The sequence below is a fragment of the Artemia franciscana genome, chromosome 10, assembly GCF_032884065.1.
Source record: "Artemia franciscana chromosome 10, ASM3288406v1, whole genome shotgun sequence".
In the NCBI taxonomy this organism is placed as follows: Eukaryota; Metazoa; Arthropoda; class Branchiopoda; order Anostraca; family Artemiidae; genus Artemia; species Artemia franciscana.
This window is the reverse complement of record NC_088872.1, coordinates 42682918-42703853: the sequence shown is the minus strand read 5'-3', so window position 1 is coordinate 42703853 and position 20936 is coordinate 42682918. Positions and strand designations below refer to the sequence as shown.

Here is a 20936-nt window from a genome sequence, read left to right as displayed (position 1 = left end):
AAGTTGTAGTTGCCTTTTTAAGTAGCCAAAAAAATTGGAGGGCAACTAAGCCCCCTCCACCAGCCCTTTTTCTCAAAATCATCTGATAAAAACTTTGAGAAAGCCATTTAGCCGAAAAAAAAAGTAAAATTAATATGCAAATTTCGTTTTAATCATTCATGTACGGTGAGCCACAATCGAAATCTGCATTAATTCGAAAAATTTCAGAAATTAAATGAAAAAAACAAGTCTTTTTAACTGAAAGTAAGGAGCAACATTAAAAATTAAAACGAACAGAAATTATTCCACATTTGAAAGGGGCCGTCTCCTCCTCGACATCCCGCTCTTTACGCTAAAGTTTGACTCTTTCTCACAACTCTACTTTTTAAAACAATGAAAACTTTAGTGTAAAGAGCGGGCGTTGAGGAGAAGACAGCCCCTTTCTTATACCGACTAATTTCTGTTCGTTTTAAGTTTTAATGTCGCTCCTTACTTTCAGTTTAAAAAACTTGATTTTTTTCTTTTATAACTCAATAAAGCGAAATTATCTTGCAAAAAGCCAAGGGAAAAGCTCGCCCACCGTTCCAGATTTTGACAGAGGGGGGGGGGGGAGAGTACGTCTAAACTTAAAACTCACTTTTTACAAAAAAACAAACAATGTAAGTAGGAAATGTGTTCAAAAGTAGTGAAAAGCAACAGAATGTTGTAAAACCATTATAATAAAATATGAGATCCCTAAAGTATTTTCGTATCCATGCCACTGACTTTGATTTTCACCGTGGGGGGGGGATAAGTAACAGCAAAACGAGTACACTTGAATTGAAATCAGCGAAATTGTTCATACTTTGACAAGGAAATCCATAAGAAAAGGATAACAAACAAAATAGTGCTGTGCATACATTTCAAAAAAGGATAAGAGAAAAATCTTATATTTCGTTTGATCACCGCAGTTAGTCTGGATGCCACGGATAAGGGCTATAAACTAAACAAAGGTAATATACCTTTGCCATGAAGCATCTAGAAATTTTCAATGAATAGTAAAAAAGGAAGCTTTGAGACAACTGACATTTTTTTAAAATTAGAAACCCCTCAATAACTAGGAATATTGGAATGAAGGGGTCTAGCTACTCGCTTGATCGTGGCCAACATTGTGTATCAGAAATTGAATTGGCTAAAACAAGAGCCCATGTACTAATGATAATGATTTCATTTTTAATACAACCAAAAGCCGAAAACTGTTTAAAAATACACACATCGTTTACAACCAACCAACTTTGAAGCATACCATTAGCATCCACGATGCTTTATGTTGGGTAAGGAACCGTACTATAATAAAAAATATTTTTATATTCTTACTAAGCTGAGGGGTTTCAAAGATTTTTGGTGTACACTGACTGTTCGAACCACCTGCAATTTGTTTCACTAAGCTAGGTTTTGCCTTGCAAGATGATTCTGAAATATATTTTACTTTTTTTGCTCTTTTTTTTCCTTCTTGTGAAAAAATCACTAGTTATAGAAAAAAATCACTTAAAATATCTGATTCAAAAAATCATTAGTCGATGAAAAATCACTAAAAATAGCGAGAAACCACAAGGGTTGGCAACACTACCTACGAGTAAGGACATGGCTGATCTTTATTCGCAATACCATTCAAATTAAAATAAATCCAAATCCGATCAATTAAAAAACAGAAGCCAGTTGCTATCTTTTAATAATAACAAATTGAAATAAATAACTATTGCTCATCGTCCAATTCCAACCAATCAATCAATGAAAAATGTTGTCTTCAGACAAATCTTTTCCACTTTTATGTTTCGTGCTGCTTTTCTCATCAGAATTTGATGCTCTTTTTTCATTATGACTAGAAGTGGATGCTTGTTCTTGGTCTATGGTCATTGTGGCACATGCTGACTCTCTTATTTCTACGCTGCTATCTAATCGTGAGTCAACTATTTGAGGCAACTGACAGTCATACCCAAAACGCTAAAGTTTCAGAAATATTTTTGCGCAGTACTGCCTAACGTGTTCACTATTGCTATTTTACAGCCTTCGTGATTATTGTAGACCAGCAGATGATATTGCTCCTCATCAGAGATCTCAAGCTGGGCTTGAATTAGGCTGTAGTGTTTTGGGTTTTATTTTTAGCTGGAGCCCTGAACTAGTCATCTGAACAAAGAAGCCCTCTATTAGGCATTTTTTAGGAGCTCCATTATCTGCAATTTTTTCTTCTGGTAAGTTATGCATTGTCTTTACTTTAATTGGTGATTCACCGAGCAATATTCCGTCCAAAGACGCAGTGATATATTAGCATGTTGATTGGACTAAAAGTCTTACGTTATCACCCTTAGTCATAGGCTGCCCGATTTTATTTTCATATAATGTAAGAGTTACGTCTTCTAATTGATTTCCCTTTATCAACACAGCCGAGCGATAGTTGCTGCCACCACTCTGGATGTCTCTTAGACTGGGGCCTTTGTGAATTCTTTCCCAGAAGTTATCTCATGAAGAAAAGGACATGTGGTTTTTCGCTTCGTTCTGAGCAAACTCCGTTGCTCATTGGAAGATTACCCCTTTGTCTTCTCATTGGTTTGCCGAAAAGTCGCTTGATCGTAGTTCGGAAACGTTTCCGCATTTGTGGCTTTGGTAGCTTCCATCCCATCTGATCCCACATCAATTTTGTTGTACTTGGGTCCATAATCAAGCACTTAGGCACATACACTTGGGTCAAAATAACTTGAAACTCAAATGTAAATTTAAGCGTTAAAATTTGTTTACCTGGACAATAGCAGGGTTTTTGGGAGGTGTGGGGGGTTCTAAGATCTAAAGTGGGGAAACTATGGTGGTATGGATCAACAGCACTCGGTACTAACGTTACCATCTACAATTTTGGATCAACCAGTAGCGAAGAGTCATTAGGTAGTTCTTACTTCAATGAGTTTAATTGTGAAACTGCCCTATTCGAGTCAACCTCAATGTCAGATTTTCTCTGTAACTTTCCATTGTCAAAAAATTCGTGGTAACGAACTATAGTAAGGAGCGACCCGGCTCAATAATAACCAAAACTCTAAGAAATTGAATTTTGATATCAATAGCTACATCAAAACAATCGCATTTTAATGCTGATTTTAAATATATAAGTTTCATCAAGTTTAGTCTTACCCATCAAAAGTAACGAGCCTGAGAATATTTGCCTTATTTAGGAAAATAGGAGGAAAAACCCCCTAAAAGTCGTAGGATCTTAACGAAAAGGACACCATCAGATTCAACATATCAGAGAACACTACTGTAGAAGTTTCAAGCTCCTATCTACAAAAATGTGGAATTTTGTATTTTTTGCCAGAAGACAAATCACGTGTGCGTGTTTATTTGTTTTTTTTTTGTTTTTTGTTTTTTTTTCCAGGAGTCATCGTATCGACCAGGTGGTCCTAGAATGTCGCAAGAGGGCTCATTCTAACGGAAATGAAAAGTTTTAGTGCCTTTTTAAGTGACCAAAAAAATTGGAGGGCATCTAGGCCCCCTCCGACGCTCATTTTTTCCCAAAGTCAACGGATCAAAATTTTTAGATAGCCATGTTGTTCAGCATAGTCGAAAACCATAATAACTATGTCTTTGGGTCTATGTCAGGGGCTGCAAGTTACAAACTTTGACCAGTGTTCACGTATAGTAATGGTTATTGGGAAGTGTACAGACTTTTTCAGGGGGATTTTATTTTGTTTGGGGGTGGGGCTGAGGAGAGGGGGCTATGATGGAGGATCTTTCCTTCGAGGAATCTGTCATGGGGGAGGAAAAATTCAATGACAAGGGCGTAGGATTCTCTAGCATTAATATAAGAAAACAATGAAAAATAAACATGAAAACGTTTTTTCAAATGAAAGGAAGAAGTAGCATTGAAACTTAAAACAAACAGAGATTATTACGCATATGAGGGGTTCTAAAAATACTTTAGCATAAAGAGCGAGGTATTTAGGAGAAGATAAATACCTTGCTCTTTATGCTAAAGTATTTTTAGTAATTTCAACTATTTATTCTACGGCCTTTCTGATTCAGGGGTCATTCTTAAAGAATTGGGACAAAACTTACGATTTAGTGTAAAGAGCGAGGTATTAACGAGGGTACAAACCCCCTCGTATACATAATAAAAATATAAGGTTATGAAAGTTTGTTACGTAAGTTAATTCTTAAGTTTCGTATATTTTTTACTTATAAAAACGTTCGTTAAAAATTAAAAGTTCTAGTTGCCTTTTTAAGTAACCGAATAATTGGAGGGCAACTAGGCCTCCTTCTCCACCCCTTATTTCTCAAAATCGTATGATCAAAAATAATAGAAAGCCATTTAGCCAAAAAAAGAATTAATATACAAATTTCATTTTAATAATTTATGTGCGGAGAGCCAGAACCAAACATGCATTAATTCAAAAACGTTCAGAAATTAAATAAAAAAAACTAATTTTTTTTAGCTGAAAGTAAGGAGTGACATTAAAACTTAAAACGAACAGAAATTACTCCTTATATGAAATGAGTTGTCCCCTCCACAATCCCTCGCTCTTTACGCTAAAGTTTGACTCTTTGCCACAATTCTACTTTTTAAAACAGTTAAAAGCTTTAGCGTAAAGAGCGAGGGATTGCGGAGGGGACAACTCATTTCATATACGGAGTAATTTCTGTTCGTTTTAAGTTTTAATGTCGCTCCTTACTTTCAGCTAAAAAAAATTAGTTTTTTTTTATTTAATCGTAAGAAAGGTTTAAAGGGAATTTGGAACTTCCTGAGATTTGTAAAGAAAGAGCCTTTGAACAGATAAAGAACCATGTTACGAATAAAATAACGAACAATTACGGAAGAATGAAGAGAAAGAGAAGGAGAGAGAAAGTTTTTCTAACTAACCATATATATTAATGACCCTCTCTCATCCACTTACGACGTGTATTCCTATGTATCTGACACGTACGCAGGGGGGGGGGAGCTTCGGGTCCGGTCCTCCCTCTGAAATTTTGTGAAATGTTTAATTTCCCCATGGTTTTTTGAGATTTCTGGCAAAAGTAGGACATTTATTAAGAATCTAGATCCATGTGTGAAGCCTTTTTTTGGGGGATTTTACAGCATGCAATTATCCGGTCAAGTCACCGCCCAATTGTTAACCCATTTTCTGTCTACATTTTTACCCTCTTTGAAGTAATTAGCATTTGTGCTGTTATTTTTTTTTTGTAAAGAGGGTTTGCTTTCCACAGCAAAATAGAATTATCCTTGATATTAGGGCTTTTATCCCCCCCTTTTCAGGATAAAGTACAAGTTTTAATGGATCAATTTTGGAGACAAAAGTTTTTCATTAGAATCTACATTTTATCAATAGAAGAACTACACCCCACAGCACCAATATTACACTGTTTACCCTAAAATTTCCCTTTCAGTGGGATATAATGGATTAATCCCTGGTTCTAAATTGCTATGAACATAACCTGAGCCTAAAACGTACTTTTGAGGCTTCAGTCTTCTCCCCCCGTCCACTACAATACTACAGATTAAAGTTAATCTGTATTTTCCACTGTATGTGATTTTTGCATCACTAAATAAAAAAAGTGCTACTTTATATCTGCTGTTTTGAAGGTTTTGCCCCCCCCAAAAAAAAATCCCTGCGTACGTAGCTGCTATGTATATTATTGCTTTTACATGTTTTTCTAGTTCCACATATGGGTTTACATATAACCTTTTAGACATAATCTAAAGAAACAATCAAAAGATTTGGATATGATCTAAATTAATTCTGTAATGGCCTTACAAAGAAGTAAATCAATTTCACAATCATTTATTACAAAATACAACAGCATTAGACGTGACAGGAGCCTGATCAAATAACAATACTTTTTAAACAATAAAATAACGAGCAATTACAGAAGAATGGAGAGTAAGAGGGACGGAGAGAGGGAGGGCGAGTTTTCTGACTAGCCAAATAGATTAAGCCCCCCCCATCTTCACTATCACGTTGCCCACTCAACCCAACAAAAGACAGCAAACGCATTCAGAATTGTTTTCGGTGGGAATTATTATCTAGCCCATCTCTATGCAGATACCATCTCACTTCAAATTGTCTATATGGCTATTTTCAGTAGCTGTCAGAGGTCTATGCGCTCAAAATTACAGCGAAGGATATATATTAAAACTGGACAATTGTAGCCACGGGTCTCTTCTTCCTCGCAGCAAATGTTTGAATTTGCAAAATTATTTTCGTCTCTCCGGAGTGCGATAGTCAAAACACCAGTATGCTAGTGTTTCGAGTTTTGACGGTTTCCTTTCTCCTAGGTGATATCAGTTTAAAGTTCTTTTGGAATTCTAGTAAACCTTTGGATACCGTTTATCATGCAAAATTTTTCCAAAGATAAAACTGGAAGAAAAGAACGGTAGTAGTGGTTGCTGCAATTATCTTCAGGTTGTGAAATGTACACTGGTCCAATCAAATGCGCACAAATTCAAATGCGCATTTTGTAATTATATGTTACGATAGAGAAAATTTATTAATATACTCACTGATTAGACAAATTCATTTAAAACTGGATATTATGTTTGATATTCTAAATGCATTGATTTATTTTAATGATTGAAATACATCCATTAGGCCCCCAAATTTTATCTTTTATTATTTAAAATGATAAAAAAAACAAATTTAAAAGGAAGCATTAAAAGGCGGGCATTGAGCACTATTAAACTGGAAACAAGGAGAAATACTGACCCCCCTCCTGAAATTTTACTCAGGTAACGCAACAAAAATGTTGCGTTATTCCCTTCCGAAAAAAATGTACAGTCCAGAGTGCCGAAAAGAGAAGTTTAAGGAAAGAAAATGTTAAAATGCGTATCATCAAGGTGTGCTAAGAAAATAAGGAAAACCAAGGATTACTTTAAGCAAAAACTATAAATCCACCAAATAAAAGAATAAACTGAAAAAAATAAACTCAAAATTATTCATAAATAACCTTGTCAATCATTGTCAAACAACTGTACTTTTTTCTTGTTTTTAGTGCTTGTTCCGCCGTCGCGTCGTTTTTATACCGATTCAAGTTGTTATACCTCTACAAATAAATGTTCTAGTTCAATATCAACTTCCAGTGAAGCTTAAAAAAAAATCCGTATTTGATGTAAAGAAAGCTAAAACAAACAAAGCACACAAAATTGCAAATACAACGAAATGAAAAATAGCTTTAGTGTAACAATTCATATAGTAAAAAAAGTAAGTAAGTAAGACGGCACTAGACCATTAGGGTCCAAACCAACGGTGCTGAACTGCGTTTCATTGCCCTTCAGCCAGGAAGTGCTATGAGGGACTGGGGTCCAACCATCCTGTGCTTTCACAAGGCCTTCTTTAATATTTAAAGAACAATTTGAATAATTAAATTCTTTAATATTTTTAACTTGTGACGAACAGAAATAACCAAAGATAAGAGTCAGGGCATTATCCTGATAAAACGCAAAAAAGCTAACTGACAGATTAACATCCTTATTAAGCCTGACCTTATTGACAGATTAACAGACATATTCAAAAACAGTCAATTGGCAGGTTATTATGGGTCGTCAATTTTATTTGCTTTCAAAATGGGATTAAATAAAAAAGTATTGACGAATATAATCGTCTTTTTAAAACGTTATAAATTGATAGCCATTGATGTATTTTTTCTAAGCGAATAATTGTCATTGTCTCTTGAAACTTTATTAGTATTTTGATTTTTAGGAGTATTGTGATTAACACTTCATTTTCCAAATTTTAAACTCTTCAGGAAAGTTTGACATTCTGCCCTTCAGGGGATTTGGAATGAATCACAGCCCAGCTTTTGGGTCTCGTTTATTGATTCAGATTAGTTCATAATTGTTGAAAGTTTGTCAATATTATATGACCATTTCTGTTCATTTCAGGTTTGAATAATGCTCTTAACTTTTCTTAAATTTTTTTTTAATTTAAGTGGCCTTTTTTTAAGTAAAATTTCTTTTATCATTTAGTAAGAAGATCTGTGATTTCTTTTTTAATTTTTGGCCAGAGAAATAAAATATTGATCTGTAATTCAAATTCTATGGGGAATTTGACAATATTATAGTAATTTCCAATCTCTCTTACATTTTGTACCATTTTCTTTTAGGCTAGTTTTTCAAAAAATCTAGATGCTTCGATCAAATAATCTCCAAAAACCATCGAATGGAAAAAAATTGTAAATGATTGTTCTATTTTATTAAATAACTAGTCAAAAGACACCATTAATTGTTTAGGGACTGAGAACTACTAAACTACGGAAAGAGCAACTGATTTAATAAAAGTTAAACACTATTTGTGAATTAGGTACTTAAAATGTTTTAATTATGCGCTACTATATTGGCTTATAAGCCTGGAATATACGATTAACAGCTTCAATTGTCTGTAGTTGTCAGTAATTTTTCTTTGGTGACAATCAAATGGTATTTGTGAAATATTTATCTAATGTGTCTAATATCGGGTTTTCATTTCGCGAAAGTAGCCTCAGACGTGTGCCCAACAGCGTCAAACCCTTGAAATGCCAAATTCAGTAAAGATCAAACGGTGTCTGAATAACTTGTACTATTAGTACTATAACTTGTACTATTAGTACTATAACTTGTACTAGTGTACTACAAAAGTTATTGGATGGAAACAAGCTCTCCTCCCACGCGGTTTTTATCCTAAAGACATCCGATCAAAAATTTTAAGATAAGTATTTTGTAAAGCGTAATTAGAAGGTCAAATAACCTCTATGGATGTTAACCCCCACAACCCTTGACGGAAGGAATATTAATTTTTTTAATTTGCTCATCGTTTATATATAGTATTCATAATGTGGAAAGAAAGGCATATTAGGTCCATGGCGTCCAAATAACCAAGGGTGTTCAAGTGAAGCTTTCAGGGAATGTTGAGCTAAATGGAAACACACTATGAGCTTGGAGGTTGTCAAAAGAGCATATCTCAGGAGTGGCTCACGGTGTTAAGTTGGAGTTGTCAGGGACTGATCAGGGGAATGATCAATTGAAAAAACCTAAGAAATTTAAGTTTATGCTCCAAGATATAATATCACTTAGTTTTAAATTTTAACTCTTAATTATAAGTAAATAATTTTGATATCATGCACCACGGGTCAGAAATAAAGTGAAGTCAAATATTCCAATGTTCAATTATTATTTGGCCACTGATTTTCAAGTTTTTAGTTTTAGGTTTATAAAAATGCTTTAAGGTCTACAATTTACCTTCTAGCTGTCGTGCAGTTCTCCATATAAACAGTTGGGATAAGTCCCAGTCGTAAAACTCGGCTAATTGAAAACCATCTTTTTCGAATATTACAAGCTCCAAATAAACGGCTTTCTAAGGTACTTAAGACATAGTAAGATTTCTGGAACATCGGAGACTATTATGCATGAAAATACCATAGCATCGAATGGATTCAAGGGAAATTTAGATAGATATTGCGAAGTACGATCTAAGAGAAGAAGAATTAAAGTATTAAGTGAACGCTTCACTTTACCAAGGCCACACTATACCTAGGGTCACCTTGTTTCGTCCATTAGAAACTTTTTTAGTTTAGATGGCCAAACTAGTGTTACAACTAGTTATAAATAAAATACTTGAAATTCATTTTGTTTTCATAAAAGCGCAAAATAAGCTTTAAACAGTTTACAGTCAAGGAGGCGAGCAGTATCAAGACCCCTATTTGTAGTAATCCCTGTTCGTTTGAAGTTTCAAAAACAAAACGGTTCCTAAACTGAAATTTTGATTTTATAGTTAACATGCTTGGAAGAATCCTCCTAGGATATAGTTCAAAAGATTATATATGAATAAAAATGAAATGATAGAGTAAATGTATACCAAACGCACCAATCAGCTTTATTTATTTCTGACTCTTGAAACTATTTTATTTGGGACTTTGACGTGATCATTTGCAAGGTATGGGTTGGAGAAGATGTCATTCGGATGAACTTGAAAGCAGAAAATGGATATTGATTGAGCTAAACTTCCCTTTCAACGCTCTCCGAGAGTTCAAAAGTAATAGACTAACCATTTTTTATCACATCTCAACCATTTTTAAGCTAGATGCAAATAGTAACTTTTGATTCAGTTCAGTTCGGGGCATACCCACTCAGCCCAATAGTAACAAAAACTCTAAATAAAACAAATTTTGATAACAATTAGTACATCAAAAGAATTGGCCTTTTCTGCTGCTTCCGAATATTTATAATTCATTAAGTTTTATATTTCCTATCAAAAGCTACGAGCCTGAGTAAATATTTCCAATTTAAGAATAAGGAGGGAAACTGCCCCAAAAAGTTAGGGAATGTTAATGAATACTGCACCATCAAACTTAGTTTACGAGAACCCTACTGTAGAGGTTTTAAGCTCTTATTTATAAAAATGTGGAATTTATTGCCTGCATGAAGGAAGATCATGAATACTTGTTTAATTGTTTGTTTGTTTTTGTTTTTTCCTCAGGAATAATCGCATTGATTCAAAGTCCTAGATGATCGGGAGAGGGCTTAAACGGAAATTTAAAGCTCTAGTGCTTGTTCTAAGGGATTAAAATGATTTTATGGCAACTAGCCCCCACGCTCCTACACAGTGTTATTAATGCCTAGACAGACTTATGAATACAGACGAAAAGTGTAGTGAAATTGTTTAAAAGCAGGTTAGTCAAGATCCAGGGTGTTTTTTCATAGTTGGGAAAATTTGCAAAGAATAGGAAGAAAATTCAATGAATTAAAATTAGGACATTGGAAGCTTGATGACAGTGGTCAAGTATGGATCTGAAAAGTTTGCGCTCCGAAGTATGGAGGAGGGTTTACTAGTTTTTTTAAAGTTTTTTTTCAAAATCTACAGATTGTTTTGAGTACCCGTTCGACTGGCCGCAATACAAACAGTAAGCCCTACGAAAAAGGCGGTTATATCTTGCTTTCAAGGGCTATAATGAGAGAAAGGTTTAAATGGCTAGGACACGTTCTGCCGATGAAAGATGACATATTGCCAGAGATCATCTTTTTCAGCTAAGCATCTAAGGCCAAAGGAAATGTAGATCGTCCTCAGATTGGTGAAAGTGGTTAGTAAACAAGCATTTAAGGGAAATTCAAACTTCTTATTAGGGTGTAAATAGAGAATCTTTAAAGTGATTGGGAAGGAGGATGAGTGTACATAGCTCTTTGGCCTCACACTATGGATTGTTAGCTTGTTAGTCTTAGCAGTAGCATGGGAATGTCTAAGGATATTATATTCAAATTTTCTGAACTACTACTGCTGTGTTTAAATGACTGCAACTACGTGCGACCGTAACTGCAACTAATTTTGACTGCAACTATTTGCGACTGTGTCTGTGGCTGTCACTAACTGCAACTGTGACTACTTTCTCCATTGCGTACGATCGCTATAATTTCTACTACTATTGAACTAAATCAAGAGATTTTATAAGTGCACTGAAGATTTCTGCGAGGTGTCAGGCATGGCAAAGGTTATTAAGTTGAATATTTCAGAAAATAATGAATAGAAAATAATGAAAATAATGAAGAGCAATAATGTGGATGCTCTTGCGAATGTTGAGATGGATGCTGAAGTCAATCAAACACCTTTTTGTGTATTCAGACAGGAGTCACCTCCGTAGTCATAAACCTTTTAAACCTTGTTTTTTTTTCATTTGCACCTAACTGAACCTAAAATACATTTTAAACGTTTTCAAAATGATTTTAAACTTGAAAAATAATAATTACTGTTAAATCAAACCCTGAATATTGAATTGCTGAAGTTTCCTGGAAGGAATAAGCCTATCGTTATATTTTAAATATTAAAGTCATCTTCATTATTACATTGAGTTATTCATTGTTTTTCTTTAATGCTTTTGAAAACTAAAGCACGGTTAAAAAAAAATATGGTGTTCATTGATACACATAATTGACAAATATTCGAGATTTTTGCTTTCAATTGACCAGGCTTCTTTTTACTTATAGTTTTTTGCTACAAGGCGTTTGAGCCAACGTTCTATTAAATATGAGGGAGGGATGATAGTCCCTCATTTAACACCCGGTTCTTATGTTTAAGTTTAATATTCGTAAAACAAAACTACGACAATTATATTCATCCCTGACAAAAATAAACCTATTGAATATTTATAAGGAGGCTGGGGTTGGAAAACCAATGTTTTTCACAAAATCAAATTTTGGTTCACAAAATTTATTTTGTGAACCAACTATAGAGAGGGTAACATCCCCGGGAAACAGGGAGACATTGATAATGTTATACAAATAGGAAATGATAGATATTATTATTTTCACACTTTGAAATTTATGACCCTAGTAGCAATAACTGACCCCCTCCTCCCATTCAAGAAATTTTCTGGGGACTCCTAATGATGCCCACTCCAATTGTCTGTTTCTGTGCCAGTAGGTAAGTCTATTCCAGCTTTTAAACTACAAAGAAAAAAATATCTCTATGGGAGAGGTAGTATCCCCCCTCCCAACCAATAATAAAGGCAAGACCAAAAGTATTCCTGGCGTTCAAGAGGGTACCACTATGGGGCAGTACTGTATATGAAACTGGAATACTCAATAAATTGATTTTCAATAAATTAAAATATATTGGTTATCAGACTACTCACTTGGCGGCTTTTCGAAACCCTTTGAATTAATATTGTCGTTTTACCACAAAATATTATAGAAAATCTAATTTTCTTTAAAATTAACTTTGTTCAAATTACTCTGGCTCAAATGAGCTTCCGTAATGAATATCTCTTTCTTCAAATGCGATTACACCTCAGAAAAAAAAACTCAAAAACAATATCCTTGTCTGAAAAAATACAAAATTTTGTATTTTTGTGAATAAGCGTTTGAAGCCTCAGTAATATATTTCTCTTATGTGCTCAATTCGATAGCGTAATTTTCATCAAAATCCCTTGACCTTTCTTAATTACTTTTCCCCCTTTTCAAAAATCTAGCACCATTTTTCTAGTTCGAAACTTGTGAATAAGTTTCTCTATAATTAATGAATTTGTATATTAGGAATCACCGAAAAAATAAGATTCTTGCAGTTTGTATATTAAATTAAAAGACAAGTTTTCTCAACTGAAAGTAAGAAGCAAAATTAAAATTTAAAACAAACAGAATTTATTACGTATAAGAGGGGGGATGATCCTCCTCAAGACCTCACTCTTTGTGCTAAAGTATTTTATTTCTTACAAAAAAAGTTTCTTTTTGTTCTAAATAAACAAACACATTGTTCCAGGAGTCGTTCTTCAGGAATACGGAACAGATTTCAACTTTAGCGTAAAGAGCAAGGTGTGGAGGAGGAAAAACTCCTCTTATAAACGTAAGAATTTCTTATAAACGTAAGAGACTTAAAACTTAGTTTTAAGTCTCAACGTTGCTCCTTATTTTCAATTGAAAAAACTTTTTTTTAATTTAATTTCTGATCGTTTTTTTATGTATTGCCAAGAAATCGGGTTACAGCTCCACGGAAAAATCCCTCCTCTCAATTAATTTATTCTCTAAAAAACTCAATCCTGATGAAAAAATTGCCCCGGATAATTTTCCGTTACATCTCCGCGCGTTAAATTAAGCCAGCAGAGAGATAACATGACATATAAAAAACTTCGTATAGGAATTGTGGTAAATTCCCCAGTGTCAAATTTTCCCTGAAAAATCCACCCCCTAGCAACATTCCTGCACCAAAATTTATCCTCTTGGAAATTCCCACCAGCAGAAAATTCGCCCCCCCCCAACACAGAAAATGTGCGCATGCTTCCCATTAACAAATATTATATGTAAACAATGGGCAAATTTTTGTAACTTAAATAACTCTCCTCAGGGGCCGTGGGGGTCATGATATCTCCAAAGGCATATTTATTTGACCTTTCAACTATGCTAAATAAAATTGTAATCTCGAAATTTTGATCAGACAATTTTGGAGGGGGCCTGGCTGTCAAAAAAAAAATTTGGTCACTTAAAAAGGGCCCTAGAACTTTTAATTTTTGTTAAAATGAGTTCTCTCCCTGTAATCTAGTACCACTAGGCTGATATGACTACCCCTTGGAAAAAACATCAACAAAAAAACACGCATCCCTAATCTTTCTACTGGCAAAAATAAAAAATTCCACATTTTTGCAGATAGGAGCTTGAAACCTGTTGGTGAGGATGATGGAAAGCCAAATCTGATGGCGTGACTTTCATTAAGATGTTAGGTTTTTCAGGAGATTAAATGAAAAAAAACTAGTTTTTTTAACTGTAAGTAAGGGGCGACATTAAAACTTAGGACGAACAGAAATTATTCAGTATATGAAATGGGTTGTCCGCTCTTCAACGCCTCGCTCTTTACGCTAAAGCTTTTAATTGTTTTAAAAAGTAGAATTGTGGCAAAGAGTCAAATTTTAGCGTAAAGAGCGAGAGGTTGAAGGGACAAAACATTTCATATACTGAATAATTTCTGTTCGTTTTAAGTTTTAATGTCGCTCCTTACTTACAGTTAAAAAAACTAGTTTTTTTCATTTAATTTCTGAACGATTTTGGATTAATGTATGTTTGATTTTGGCTTTCCACCATAGGACTTGTCCAATCTTATTGAATTTTTTGTATTGAATCAGATTAACAGATTATTAAAATGAAATTTGTATATTAATTCCTTTTTTGGCTAAATTGCTTTCTCTTAGCTTTGATCAGACGATTTTGATAAATAAGGGGTGGGGAAGGAGGCCTAGTTGCCCTCCAATTTTTCGGTTACATAAAAAGGCAACTATAACTTTTAGTTTTTAACTAACGTTTCTATTACTGTTTATTACTGTTTTAAAATGTAGAGTTAAGAGAAAAAGTCAAACTTTAGCGTAAAGAGCGGGGTGTTGAGGAGGAAAAGCCCCTTTCAAATACGGAGTAATTTCTGTTCGTTTTAAGTTTTACTGTCGCTCCTTACTTGCAGTTAAAAAAACTTTTCTTTATTTAATTATCGAAAAGCGCTTGCATTGCTATACACTAGTTTTTGCGACCATTCAATACTTTTTCTATCTGGTATTTCACCTATTCTGAAAAAAGACAAGATCTGGCTGAATTGTGTATATTATATTTCCGCTATTGTAAGTTTCTGTTTCATTTACCCCGGTCTTATAGGAAAAAGAAAATAATTCGGTATTTCGGGGCTTCTGACATTACTACTCCTTTGCGGAAGTTAGGTTCAAAATTGGAAAAGGATTATATTTTTTCTCTGGGCCCCTTCCACCTCTTAGTTCGTTTATTTTCCCGTTAGTTTTCACCTGTTTTTGCTTTATAGTTGTTTTATCTCTTAGCAGTTCTTTCGTTAGTTGAGTTATGGTTGTGGTATACATGTTTTATCGCTCGTATAGTTGTGTTATTTTCAAATTATACTCCATAATAAAGAGGCTCCGAACACCCAGCATTGTATATTAAGCTCTGAATTTGACGTTTTTTTCTAACGTGACCAGATTAGTCCTGCGCCCTGCGCCCTTCTCATTGAATTTTTCTTCCCCCATGACATATTTCTCCAAGGAAAGATCCTCCCACATAGCCTCCTTCCCTCAACCCTACCCCCAAAACCAAAAAAATCCCCCAGAAAACGTCTGTACACTTCCCAATAACCATTATTATATGTAAACACTGGTCGAAGTTTGTAACTTGCAGCCCCTCCCCCAGGGACTGTGGGGGAGTAAGTCATCCCCAAAGACATAGTTATTATAGTTTTCGACTATGCTGAACAAAATGGCCATCTCAAAATTTTTATCCGTTGACTTTGGGAAAAAATGAGCGTGGGAGGGGGCCTAGATGCCCTCCAATTTTTTTGGTTATTTAAAAAGGGCACTAGAACTTTTCATTTCCGTTAGAATGAGCCCTCTTGCGACATTCTAGGACCGCTTGGTCGATACGATGACCCCTGGAAAAAAAAAACAAAAAAAAAAAAAAACAAATAAACACGCACCAGTGATTTGTCTTCTGGCAAAAAATACAAAATTCCACATTTTTGTAGATAGGAGCTTGAAACTTCTACAGTATGGTTCTCTGATACGCTGAATCTGATGGTGTCATCCTACGACTTTTAGGGGTTGTTTCCCCCTATTTTCCTAAATAAGGCAAATTTTCTCAGGCTCGTAACTTTTGATGGGTATGACTAAACTTGATGAAACTTATATATTTAAAATCAGCATTAAAATGCGATTCTTTTGATGTAGCTATTGATATCAAAATTCCATTTTTTAGAGTTTTGGTTACTATTGAGCCAGATCGCTCCTTGCTACAGTTCGTTACCACGAACTGTTTGATAATTCCCAGCTTTTTTTCAAAAATCAGTAAATTTTCTCAGACTCGTAAAAAAAACTAAATTTAAAAAAGTTATATATTTAAAATCAGCATAACTAGTCGATTCCTTTTATATATCTATTCATATCCAATTTCAGTTTTTAGAGTTACAGTTAGTATTAAGCGGAGCCAATCCTCACTAACAGTTCGTTGCCACGAATTGTTTGATTGTTATCAAAACATTTTTGCTGTTAAAGTTACTAATAGAACGAGTCCCTCCTTACTTACGTTTTGTTACTATCATCTGTGTAATAAGAAATAAAAAACGTAATACCTGATTTGTCCTGCAAAGAGTCGATAAAACAAAGTTCCTCGTGACACCCTTCCCTTCTTCCTTGTATATTTTCAGGCTTTGTTCATGAATTGTCCCTCCTCCTTCACTTCACAATCTTTTGTGCTAGAATATAAACGAAATATTGGATTTTACAAATGAAAACATTTTTCCGCAATAAGAAGGGAACTTTCACCCCAAATCACCCTTATTTGGGCTTAGTTCAAACGGACGAAGACTAAAATTTAATTCGGATAGGGAAACTGCACATTTTACAATTTTTTTGGAGGAAAGTGGAAATGCATATCATAAAGATTGTCTAGGAACGATAATATTGTAGAAAAATGCTGCCAAAGCTGAAAAAAATTATTTCGAAGCCTTGTAACCAAAAACAATTGACAGAAGGATGCAAAGAAGCATAGAACTTTTAAGCAGTTGTATATTAATGTTTATATCAAAGACAGCGCAATAGCTCTGCCTAACAAACAAATACAAAGTAAAAACAATAGGGAAAACCTTTTCAAGACAGTGGAAATCAGTTCTGTGAATATTTCGGCCTATGTCCAAGGACCGTCTTCAGCACAATACGAGAACAAGAGAGAAAATATGTATATATAAATAAACTTACATTAAATTGCGAGAATTAAAACTAAATAATGTTTTCTAAAAACTTTTTTAAAAACAGCCCTAGCATCCTTACTTCAACGAAGTTCAACCAGGACTGACAAAAAGAATGAAGTGAGAATATAATAAATTCATTCAAACTAAAGATAACAAAGTGATTGAGTGTAATTTCTCAGAGCCAACCTTGCTTTTTTAGCAGCCTGTTTCAAAGGACTTTTCGTAGCTGGTCCAATACTATTATTAAAAAACAAGTTTTTTTTAAATGAAAGTAAGGAGCGACATTAAAACTTAAAACGAACAGAAATTACTCCGTATATGACAGGGGCTTTTCCTCCTCAACGCCCCGCTTTTTACGCTAAAGTTTGTCTCTTTCTCTTAACTCTACATTTTAAGACAGTAAAAAAACCTTTAGCGTAAAGAGCGGGGCGTTGAGGAGGAAAAGCCCCTTTCATATAGCCTACGGAGTAATTTCTGTTCGTTTTAAGTTTTAATGTGGCTCTTTACTTTCATTTAGAAAAACTTGTTTGTTTTTTTTGTTTAATTTCTGGACGTTTTTGAATTAATGCATTTTTGATCTTGGCTCTCCGCGAATAAATAATTAAAACGAAATTTGCGTATTATTTTTTTTTTGGCTAAATGGCTTTTTCATAGTTTTAATTGGAACATTTTGAGAAAAAAGGAGCGAGAGAGCAGGCCTAGTTGCCCTCCACTTTTTTGATTACTTAAAAAGGCAACTATAACTTAAATTTTTTTACTAACGTTTTCATAAGTAAAAATATATATAACTTACGAATTAACTCACGTAGCGAACTTCTATATTCTTAAGTTTTTATTGCGTATATGAGGGGGATCACCCCTCGTCGATACCTCGCTCTTTACACTAAAGCTTAAATTTTCTCCCAATTTCTTAAGAATGACCCCTGAATCACAAAGGTCGTAGAATAAATAGTTGAAATTACTAAAAATACTTTAGCGTAAACAGCGAGGTATTACGAGGAGGTTAACCCCTCATATGCGTTATAATTTCTGTTTGTTTTAAGTTTTAATGCTGCTCCTCACTTTCAGTAGAAAAAACTTTTCATATTTATTTTTTCATTGTTTTTTAAATAATTCTAGAAAATCCTGCGCCCCCTCCATTGAAAGTCTCTTCCCCCATGAGAAGTTCCTCCATGGAAAGATCCTCCCACGTCAACCCCCAACTCTCCCTCCAAACCAAAAAAATCCCCCTGAAAACGTCTGTACACTTACCAGTAACCATTACTATATGTAAACACAAGTCAAAGTAAGTAACTTGCAGCTCCTCCCACGGGGACTGCGGGGGAGTAAGTCGTCCCCAAAGACATAGTTATTAGGTTTTTTGACTATGGTGAATAAAATGGCTATCTCAGAATTTTGATCCAGGGAAAAAATGAGTGAGGCCTAGGTGCCCTCTAATTTTTTTGGTCACTTAAAAAAGGCACTAGAACTTTCAATTATCATTAGAATAAGCCCTTTCGCGACATCCTAGGACCACTCAGTCGATACAATCATCCCTGAGAAAAAAAACTAAACAAACAAACAAAAAAAAAACAAATAAACACGCATCCGTGATTTTTCTTCTGGCAGAAAATGCGTAATTCCACATTTTTGTCGATAGGGGCTTCAAACTTCTACAATAAGGTTATCTGATACACTGAATCTGAAGGTGTGATTTACGTTAAGATCGTATGAATTTCAGGGGATATTTCTCCCTATTTTCTATAATAAGGGAAATTTTCTCAGGCTCGTAACTTTTGACGGGTAAGACTAATCTTGATGAAACTTATATATTCAAAATCAGGATTAAAATGCAATTCTTTTGATGTAACTATTGGTATCAAAATTCCATTTTTTAGAGTTTTGGTTACTATTCAGCCTGGTTGCTCCTTACTACAGTGTGTTACCACGAACTGTTTGATAAAACGGTTTATTATATAGTGAGTATTCCCCAAAGTCCCTGTTCAAAGACATAGTACTATTTATTTTAAGATTAATTTCGATTGATTCTCGAACTACCTGTTTTATCCCCAAATCATTACTGATGAGTGAAGATTTTTCAAAAAGTATCCTGTTGGACGGATTATTAAATATATGCCAACCTAAAGCAGAATCAAAGGAGTTGTTGGAACTATTTGAAATTAATGCCTTGTCTATGTCTTTTTTATGCTGTTGTAACTGTTTTTCTAGATTCTGATGGGTCCTGCCGACATAGTAATTTCCACAATCACAGGGTATTTGATAGACCCCTCTTTGGCGAGTAACTGGGGTCTTATCTTTACCGGAATTTAGAAATTAATGATTTTAATATTATTAGTAAAAACTACGTACAGATTATTTTTTGTGCAAATATTTTTTGATTTTGTTGTGATTTTTTGATATGCGGAAGATAGACAATATTTGAGGGCTTATCAGTAGCCTCACATTGTGAAATATCTTCTTCGATTTTACAAGAATGTCTTTTTATTCTACGGTCAATTATTTTATCGACAAAAGGAATGGGGTATTCATTACCAAAAAGAATATCTCTGATAAAGTTTATCAAATGTTTATCCAAAAGTTTAAAGTTTATCTTTTCTCCAAATGCATTCGATCGAGATTTTGAGATAAACATTTTGTTCCAAATAGTTCAAAGAGTATATAACAATGCCTCCATTGCTGACACAAACCCACAGAGCCTAAAGGCCAGGCATATAGGTTATGTTAGTGGCCCATTGCTAACACGTGAGGTTCTTATGGAAGTTGTGGTCGCATAAACTTAGGGAGGCTCATTTGACTGAACACTGAAAGCTGTAATTCCTTTTATAAAAGTCAAAAGTGGTTGGAGGGCAGCACACCCCCCTCAGACCCTTTTTTCGAAATGTGCCCAGTCAAAATTGTAAAATAGGTAATTGTTCAAAATAGTTCAAAGATCATATAACAATATCTTCGTAGACGACACAACTCCCCAGAGCCCGGGGGCAAGTGTTGCAAGTTATTCTCAGGGGGCATATAACGTTTCTATGGAAGAGATGTCTGTATAAACTTTATAAGAGGGTTTTCATTGAAAATTGAAAGTTATAATTTCCTTTTTAAAATTCAGCATAGTTGGAAGGTCCAGTAATTGTGTCTTTAGTAGTGTCAGCCCCCCACCCCCTTCCGCGACCATCAGGGCAAGGGCCTTAAGTTAGGCAATTCACCCATTGCTTAGGGCCTAACTCAGAAATGGCTGGGTATATTAATTTGGAACTTTCGGGAAATGATAAAAGAGATGATAAATTGACCAATAACACAAAATTTTGCACGCTACTACTGTTACTACACAACCATCAACCCTACTACTACTACCGCTACTATCTCTAAAACTACTGTTTTTCTACCGTTTATTACCAAGACTGAGGATAATAAACTGAACATCTGAGAAAACGTTGAAGAGAAAATTGAACTAAATCAAAACGTGCTTTGTGCATAAAGATTGTCAAAAGGGCATATCAGCAGTATTATTGGAAGGGCTTACCGTATCAAGTTTAAACGTTTGAGATATCACGAGGAGAATGTCCAACTGACCAAAAGGCAAAATATACATGCTACTACTACTAATACGACACTATTACAGCTACTGTTGCTCTTACTACTACTATGATACTTTTAAGGCTAAGCGTATGAACGTGAAAAGTTGACAGAATATTGAGGGAAAAATAACACCTCTGGTCTCTTTCCAAGGCAAAAAGAAGGTTATAAAATTGACACTGCTCTTACAGC

At 34.6% G+C, this 20936-nt stretch overlaps 1 protein-coding gene and 1 long non-coding RNA gene across 6 annotated transcripts in view; one reads left to right on the top strand and one right to left on the bottom strand.

Moving 5' to 3' along the window:
• The window catches only part of LOC136032214 (uncharacterized), a 43349-nt gene extending 26070 nt beyond the window's left edge, over positions 1 to 17279 (bottom strand). For 2 of the 3 annotated variants that reach the window (XR_010618685.1, XR_010618684.1), the window contains exons 1-2: positions 17185 to 17279; positions 16560 to 16682 (exon numbers count right to left, since the gene is read on the bottom strand). This is a non-coding gene — a long non-coding RNA (uncharacterized LOC136032214). Of the gene's footprint in view, positions 1 to 5764; positions 6357 to 16559; positions 16683 to 17184 lie in introns of those variants that run through there. The other variant, XR_010618686.1, reaches the window with a different exon arrangement.
• The window catches only part of LOC136032213 (rhodopsin, GQ-coupled-like), a 146946-nt gene that overhangs the window by 4824 nt on the left and 121186 nt on the right, over positions 1 to 20936 (top strand). For 2 of the 3 annotated variants that reach the window (XM_065712425.1, XM_065712422.1), the window contains exon 1: positions 1912 to 2210. The exons of the other annotated variant lie outside the window; for it this stretch is intronic. The gene's annotated coding sequence lies outside the window, so the exon portion shown is untranslated. Of the gene's footprint in view, positions 1 to 1911; positions 2211 to 20936 lie in introns of those variants that run through there. 3 annotated transcript variants of the gene reach the window in all.